The sequence below is a fragment of the Arachis ipaensis genome, chromosome B10 (genome assembly GCF_000816755.2).
Source record: "Arachis ipaensis cultivar K30076 chromosome B10, Araip1.1, whole genome shotgun sequence".
NCBI classification, from domain to species: Eukaryota; Viridiplantae; Streptophyta; class Magnoliopsida; order Fabales; family Fabaceae; genus Arachis; species Arachis ipaensis.
Window position 1 is genome coordinate 130,382,895 of NC_029794.2, and position 8,751 is coordinate 130,391,645.

The following is an 8,751-nucleotide window of genomic DNA, read 5'->3' on the forward strand; positions in this document are numbered from 1 at the left end:
TTGATATTCCCGTTTTTGACACTCTTTTGTATATATATATAATCTCGCGTTGGTTTATTCTTGTTCGGTACGTTATCGATCGGAGTGTTGCGCTTTTCGAGTTACAATTTTTGTTTTACCCAATTTTCTTATAAAGGCTCCTAGTTATAATCATTTTTCACAATACTATTCGTACTAATTTTTTTTTTGTTTTAGAGGTCGTAATACCTTGCCATCTCTGAATTATGACTTAAGCATAAGACTTTGTATGGTAGGGTGTTACATTATGGTATCAGAGCAGTTCGTTCCTGTAGAGCCTGAGGGACGGACTGACTATGCTTCTGTGCATTCTCTGTATGTGTGTTATGTGCTGTTAGTATATCTACTTGATATAATTGGCATAAACGTTCATGAGCATACATTTGGGACTTTGAAGCACTAGACTTTCGATATTGAGACTGATCAACTTAATTAATATCGAATGTTTGGTGTGTATAGGAACCAGATGGCGCCTCATGGACGCGGTAGAGGCCGTGGGAGAGGTCATACGAATGCTCGTGCGCCAGAGATTGACCCTAATGACCCAGTGAACTTTATGACTGCGTTGGAGAACATGGCTGCTGCTATGCAAGCCACTACTGAGGCTCTTGGTCAACAGATGAACAACCATGGCAACGACAGAAATGGAGCTCAGGGACCAATGGAGATCAGAACTTTCGCTATGTTGGTGAACAAGTGTAGGGTTGCTGAAAAGTGTGTGAAGAAGGCAGTTGCTGAGAGAGGGAGTCACAAAGGATCATTCCCACAGAATCGAGGGAAGAGCTTTGCACCTAGAGGTCCACCTTTCAAGAGGGGAGGTTCTTTTAGGAGGCCCAACAACAACAACTCCCAAGGGAAAGGGTTTGGAAAGCAGCCACAGAATGATCAAGCTTGTGCTAGGTGTAGAAGTCACCATCCGGGAGTCCCGTGCATAGCCGGATGGGGTTTGTGCTATTTCTGTGGTAAGGCGGGACATAAGGTCCCAAACTGTCCGAAGAAGGAAAAACAAGGTACAGGGAAAGCACAGCAGACTCGTCGGGTGTTCACCACCTCAGTTATAGGTGCCAAGGGATCCGAGACACTTATCCGAGGTAACTGTGAAATGGCTGGTCAAACTTTAAATGCTTTATTTGATTCGGGAGCATCGCATTCATTCATTGCATTTGAGAAAGCCCATGAGTTAGGATTGAAGATCGTAACTTTAGGTTATGACCTAAAAGTGTATAATGCTACCCATGAAGCCATGGTAACTAGGCTAGGATGCCCGAAAGTTTCGTTTAGGTTCAAGCAGCATGATTTTATCCATAACTTAATCTGCTTGCTGATGATCGATCTTTATCTTATCTTGGAATTGGACTGGTTATATGAGAACCATGTCCTGCTCGACTGTTCTACAAAAACAGTGTGCTTCATGCCAGAAGATACAGAAGGGCCGGTGGTAGTGAATAGTTACTACTTAAATTCTATGATGGTGAATTACTCTGGGACCGAATGTCAGGGTATCTTGTTGTTGACCGCGGGTGTTTCGGGCGATGATCAAAGATTGGAGCGAATTCTGGTTGTACGCGAGTTTCCGGAAGTGTTTCCCGATGATATTGATAAATTTCTACCTAACCGAGAGGTCGAGTTTGCTATCGAGTTGGTGCCTGGGGCTGGACCAATCTCGAGTGCTTCGTATAGGATGTCACCACTGGAAATGGCTGAGTTAAAGTCTCAGTTAGAGGATCTGTTGGGTAAGAACTTTATCCGACCAAGTGTTTTCCCGTGGGGTGCTTCAGTGTTACTGGTAAAGAAGAAAGATGGGAGTATGTGGCTCTGTGCGGATTACAGGCAGCTGAACAAGGTCACGATAAAGAATAAGTACCCGTTGCCGAGAGTTGATGATCTCATGGATTAGTTACAAGGAGATGGGGTTTTCTCTAAGATCGATTTGCGATCCGATTATCACCAGATAAGGGTGAGGGGTGAGGATATCCCCAAGACCGCTTTCAGGACTCGTTATGGTCATTACGAGTACACTGTAATGTCTTTTGGGTTGACAAATGCTCCTGCAGTATTCATGGATTATATGAACAGAGTGTTCCGTCCGTTTCTGGATAAATTCGTTGTTGTCTTCATTGACGACATACTGATTTACTCCAAGACTGAAGAAGAGCATGTGGAACACTTGAAAACCGTGTTGCAGATTCTAAAGGAGAAGAAACTCTATGCGAAACTGTCTAAGTGTGAGTTTTGGAAGAGTGAGGTGAAGTCTTTGGGTCACGTGGTGAGTAAGAAGGAGATAGCCGTAGATCCAACTAAGGTGGAGGTTGTGATGGATTGGAAGCAACCAACCACAGTAACTGAGATAAGAAGTTTTCTGAGCTTAGCTGGCTATTACCGAAGGTTCATCAGAGGCTTTTCACAATTAGCCTTGCCGTTGACAAAGTTAACCCGCAAGGACACACCATATGTTTGGACTCCTGAGTGTGAGGAGAGCTTTCAGGCGTTGAAGAAAAAGTTGACCACTGCACCTGTGTTGGTGTTACCTGAGCCGAATGAACCGTTTGAGGTGTACTGTGATGCCTCACTAAAGGGTCTAGGGTGCGTGCTGATGCGGCATCATAATGTAGTGGCGTATGCCTCACGCCAGTTGAGACCTCATGAAGTTAGTTATCCTACGCACGATTTGGAACTCGCTGTGGTTGTGTTTGCCTTGAAGGTGTGGAGGCATTATCTCTATGGGGTTAAGTTCCAAGTCTTCTCCGATCACAAGAGCTTGAAATATCTCTTTGATCAGAAAGAGCTTAATATGAGGCAAAGAAAGTGGATGGAATTATTGAAGGACTACGACTTTGAGTTGAATTACCATCTGGGAAAGGCGAATGTAGTGGCGGATGCGTTAAGTCGGAAGTCGTTATATGCGGCTTGGATGATGCTTCAAGAGGAGAAGTTGCTCAAGGGATTCGAGAGTCTGAAAAGTGGTGCTCGAGAAGTATCTGGAACTTTGTGTTTGAGCCGATTAGAAATCTCAAGTGACTTTAAGTCTGAACTCCTAAAGGCTCATGAAAATGATGAAGCGTTATGGAAGGTGTTACCGGCTATCGAGCAAGGAAAACAGTGGAGAGTGTCGGAAGAAAAAGATGGGTTATGGAGATTCAAGGGTAGGATCATTGTGCCGGATGTTGGCACTTTGAGGCAAGATATCTTAAAGGAGGCACACAAAAGCGGATTCTTCATTCACCCGGGAAGTACTAAGATGTACCATGATTTAAAGGCAATGTTTTGGTGGCCAGGTATGAAGAATGATATGGCGGAATATGTTTCAAAGTGCTTAACTTATCAAAAGGTAAAGATTGAACATCAAAGACCTTCCAGGATGTTGCAACCTTTAGAGGTTCCGCAATGGAAGTGGAAAAGTATTGCAATGGACTTTGTGTCGGGATCGCCAAGGACTAGGACTGGTTTTGATGCTATCTGGGTGATTGTGGACCGACTGATGAAGTCAGCTCACTTTTTGCCCATTCGGATGACTTACACCCTTGAGGATCTAGCACGGTTATACATAAAGGAGATTGTGAGACTCCATGGTGTACCTGCTACTATAATCTCTGATAGAGATCCTCGTTTCACTTCGAAGTTCTGGGGTATATTTCAGAAAGCTTTTGGAACCCGATTAAGCTTGAGTACAACTTACCATCCTCAAACAAATGGTCAATCCGAGAGGACGATCCAAACACTAGAGGATATGTTGAGAGCTTGTGTTTTGGACTAACCGGCGAGTTGGGATCGGTATATGCCGTTAGTGGAGTTTGCATACAATAATAGTTACCATGCGAGCATCGGAATGGCTCCGTATGAGGCCTTGTATGGGAGAAAATGTCAATCTCCGCTATGTTGGTATGAAGCTGGAGAGAAAGGCTTGTTGGGGCCGGAGATGATAGCTGAGACCACCGAACAAGTCAAGAAAATCTGAGATAGGATGCTTACGGCGCAGAGTCGCCAGGAGAGTTACGCCGATCAGAGGCGGAAGCCCTTGGAATTTGTGGAAGGAGATCATGTTTTCCTTAAGGTTACTCCAACCACAGGAGTAGGTAGGGCAATTAAAGCGAAGAAGTTGAATCCTCGATACATTGGTCCATTTCAGATCCTGGAGAGGATTGGACCGGTGGCATATTGGATGGCTCTACCACCTCATCTTTCGAACCTGCACGACGTGTTTCACGTGTCGCAGCTTCGGAAGTATATTCCTGATGCTAGCCATGTGTTAGAACCGGAATCGGTTCAGTTAAGAGAAGATTTGACGCTTCCAGTGGCTCCAGTCAGAATTGATGATACTAGTATCAAACGATTGCGTGGAAAAGAGGTTTCGTTAGTCAAAGTGGCTTGGATTCGAGGCGGTGTTGAGGAACACACTTGGGAACTTGAGTCGGAGGTGCGAACGTATTATCCGCACTTATTCTCAGGTAATTGAATTTGAATTTTGTGGGCAAAATTCCCAATTAGGTGGGTAGAATGTAAGACCCGGTTAATTAATGGCCAATTAACCCATAAATGAGAATTTATTCTAGAAAGCCAAAAAATGTGATTTTTATGGCTAAATATGATAGAGGAGATTGAGACGAGAATTTCGGTACCAATTTTATAGAAATCGGACCAAGATTGGACCGAACGGACCAAACCGGGTTAACCGGACCCAAACTGGGCCCTTGGCCCAACTAAACTAAACCTAATACACTCATTTCAGCACTCTCTCTTCTCACTACACTCAAGAAACACGCCGAAATAGAGGCCATGGAGGAAAGAACACTCTCTCAAGTTCTTTCTTTCATTTGATCTTCAAACCACCATAACTTTTGATCTAGAGCTCCGATTGCCACACTGTTTGCAGCCACGCGTTCACCACGGAGAGCTCTACAAAACTCATACAATCAATTTTGAGGTAAGCCACGTTTTGCTCTTCGAATGTCCAGCTTTGATTTCGAGTTTCATGAGCAAAAATGTTGAGATTTTGAAATCTTTGATGTTATAGGACCCAACTCTCTTGAAGGAGAAGGTTAATCTTGTCTCCTTGGACCTTGGGTGTGGTAAGATTCTCAAGCCTAGTATAATTTATTGTTCTATGATGTTTGGGTATTGAGATGTTGTGTATGGGTATGATGATTGTGGCTTAGGTTGTGTATGTGTGAATATTGGGGGCTTGATTGAGACCTTGGAAAGCTTGAAAAGGGATTTTTGGTGGTAAAAATCTGTTCTTGGAGGTGTTGAGACCTAGAGGACTTGTGGACAAGTGGTTTGGAAGTGCTCCGGTTGAGCTTGGGAAATCGGCTAAGGTATGGTCTCGGTTTCTCGTATCTAATATGTAATGTGGTAGGAAATACTTAGGCTAGAGGCCCTAAGATAGGCATTGAATTGATGATGTTATTGAATGGTTGAGATATATGATGTGATCATATATGTGACTATGAATATTGATGCCTTGATTGTGTGATATATGAGAAAATGCATGTTGTGATATATGCTTGATGAATGATTGAGGTTGTATTGGTGGGTGGTACCATGTTGATGGTGAGTATGATGATGAGTATGTATAATGATGTTTGATTGGAAATGGTATTATTGAAAATTGGGATGGGGAAGGATGTATGACATGATATTGTGTTTGTCCTGTAGCCATTTGATTGAGAATTATTAAAATGGTTAGATGGTGGTTTTAGGAATTTTGGTAAAGTGTCAATGTGTGAGCTGAGGATGGCTTGATGTTGATTTTGGTACATTTTGATTGATTTCAAAAAGGGTTGAAATTGGTATGTTTTGGTCGATTTTGAAAATAGTTGAAAATGACTTGTTTTGAAAATGGCACCTTGTGGTTTTGTATGAAAACATGGTTTTTGGGCATATTTTGACGAGACATAACTTGGACTATGGATCCCCGTTTTGTATCAAACTTATTTAGAAATGAAATTGGATCTGGGATGTCCATGCCGTTGGAAGAACGGGCGGAAAACGATTTAAAATGAGAAAGTTATGTCCATCGGAAGATTGGGGGTTGAATCTGTAAATTCTGCAGCTTTTAACTTAGAAAATTTTTAGCAGAATGACCCTCCGTGCGTAGGTGCACTTGGCGCGTACGCGCCGTTCTTCAAGAAGGAACCATCAACGCGTGCGCGTGGTGTGCGCAGGCGCGTCGATGCGCTGCACCAAATGCCCAGCCATTTTCCCGAGAGTTATGCCAGTTTTGTACCTGGGGCACAAATGTACCCGTGCGTACGCACGGCTGACGCGTATGCGTCGTTTGGCTATTTTTCAATCTGCGCGTCCACGCCTATGACGCTTGCGCGTCGATGAGTGTTGTGGCCATCCACGCGTGCGCGTGAAGTGCGCGTACGCGTAGCCCTGTTTTCATCCCAAAGTTGATTTTTGAGTTTTAAAAGTCAAATTTCATACTTCTAAGCCTCCGATCTCACCACTTATGTCTTAAATCATTATGATATGCCTAGCAATGAGACAAGGAGCTAGTGAATGTGGTAACTTGCGAGTGAAGCAAGGGAAAAATGAGTGATCAATGAGGATCAAAGATGATTATGTGAAATGCGGAGGATAGCGGTGGAAGTGCTTGTTATGCCATGGGCCGAAGGGCCGTAATTGTTAATGAATTGGCTGGTTATGGATTTAACCGTGAGCCGGATGGCTGGATTATTGTTGTGTTACGGCGGAGCCATGATTATGGCTAAGTATAAATGCATATATGTTGTTGAATGAATTGTGAATGTTTGCACTTCCACTATCGGAGATGAGAGTTTCCCTGGGAGGAAGCAGTGGCTAGCCACCATGTGCTCCAGGTTGAGACTCGAAGCTCTTTTGACCCTATGTCGTCAGGGTGGCCGGGCACTGTGAAAGCCCCGGATGAGCTCACCCCATAAATATTCACCAGTGAAGGTGATGGATATGGATCATGATTATGATCAAATTTATATTGAGTATAACTCGAGTTGGGAAGACACGACAGAGGGACAGTCCAATGGTTAGCTACCAGGACTTGTCGGGTTGGCTCTATAACCGACAGATGATATCATCAGCCATTAGGGACATGCATTCATCATATGCATACTATGTGAATTGTTTGAGATTGCCTATTTGACTGCATATTACTTGCTATCTATCTAAATGCCTTATTTGTTCCTATTTGTATATCTCTTGTCTGATATAACTGTGTTTGCTATATTATACTCCTGCTGGTGGTTGAGAGGTCTGAAGGAATTGGAAAGGGAAGTATTAGTTAGACTGAAGGATCTTTAGTTAGATGCCCTTTATGGTTTAGCTTGTTTATAAGCTTTGATTTTATCTGGAGGAAGTTCTAGGATTGCCTTCGGCTTTTCTCTATTATTATATATTATATATGTGGAAGCTGTTACCATGCTGGGGACCTCTGGTTCTCACCCATGTGGATTTTGTGGTTTTCAAATGCAGGATGCGAGGCTTCTCATTGAGGCATGCTGGAGACTTCCGAATTAGCGAAGATCCTTTGTTTTTGGGGGCTCTGTTTTGGTTTATATGTTTTGCGTAGATACTTTTATCTCCAGTCACATAATTTTGATTTAATTACTTTTTGGTAAAATAATTTTTTAAATATAATTCTAAACAAATATAATAAATTATTAAATAATTCATTATTTAATTTTTGAATACTCAGGTGTTACATTCTATCCTCTTTGCAAAAAATTTCACCTTCAAAAATTGATATAATTTGCAAAAAGGTTACATGATTTTAGCCCTTTATTACTAAACATAAAAAAGTACAATATGGTGAAAAGATTACAAAATAGATTTGTGTTAAATGATGCAGTCAATATTCACACACTCTTATTCTCTTAATAAGATAAATACATATAGTACTTTTTTACTTCGTTCATCACTTCTAAAATGTATCCCTAAAATGTATCCGAACATCAAATATTAAGACTAATTTTTCAATTTGTACCAAAATTTTTTTAACTTCTTTCTCAAAATATTCCTACTTCATAATCTTCTTATGTAAAGACATATATGCAAACAAAAGATCTTAACCTAAATATTTAAAAAAGTGATGAATATTCACATGGAGTTATTTTTATGTAAATTTTTTTAATTAAAAATTGTTAGATAATTTAATATATTTGACTAAATTATTACAAAAATTATATATGTTAACAAGTCAAAATTGGTCATATTACAAAAAAGATAATCAAAATTTGTGACCAGAGTTTATTACAATTATATCATCACATGTTAGCATGCTTATTAAGTAGTAAAACAATTTGTCAATTTATTGTGCAAGCTAGAACTTTGTAAAGATATTAGTTAGAATTGTTAGGAATTATGATTTAGTGATTAAGTTAATTAACATATTTAAGTATATGAATAGACATCATATGTAATGATATTATTCAAATGAAGTTTATAAGTTAATATGGGTTTACAGTAAAAGTCGTCTTCACTTTCTTGGAGAGTTATTAGTAAAAATAGAGATATGTATTATTTGTGTAGTGTTATTTCTCTTTTTAGTATATTGTTATATTATTGTTGAGAAAAAAGTTATATTATGTTTATATGACCGAGCAATTTTGAATAAATCAATTGTGATATTATACTTTTAGTTAAGTTAAAAAATATTCACATATATACCACAAATTAATAATTTGTAAATAAAATATATATTAAAATATAAAAAATATATATTAAAAATATGTGAAATAATATATATAGAATATATCA

At 40.2% G+C, this 8,751-nt stretch overlaps 1 long non-coding RNA gene across 1 annotated transcript in view; it reads left to right on the forward strand.

The window, feature by feature from the left end:
* The window catches only part of LOC110268062, a 12,098-nt gene extending 11,986 nt beyond the window's left edge, over positions 1-112 (forward strand). Inside the window, exon 3 of the long non-coding RNA XR_002356100.1 lies at positions 102-112. This is a non-coding gene — a long non-coding RNA (uncharacterized LOC110268062). The remainder of the gene's footprint in view (positions 1-101) is intronic.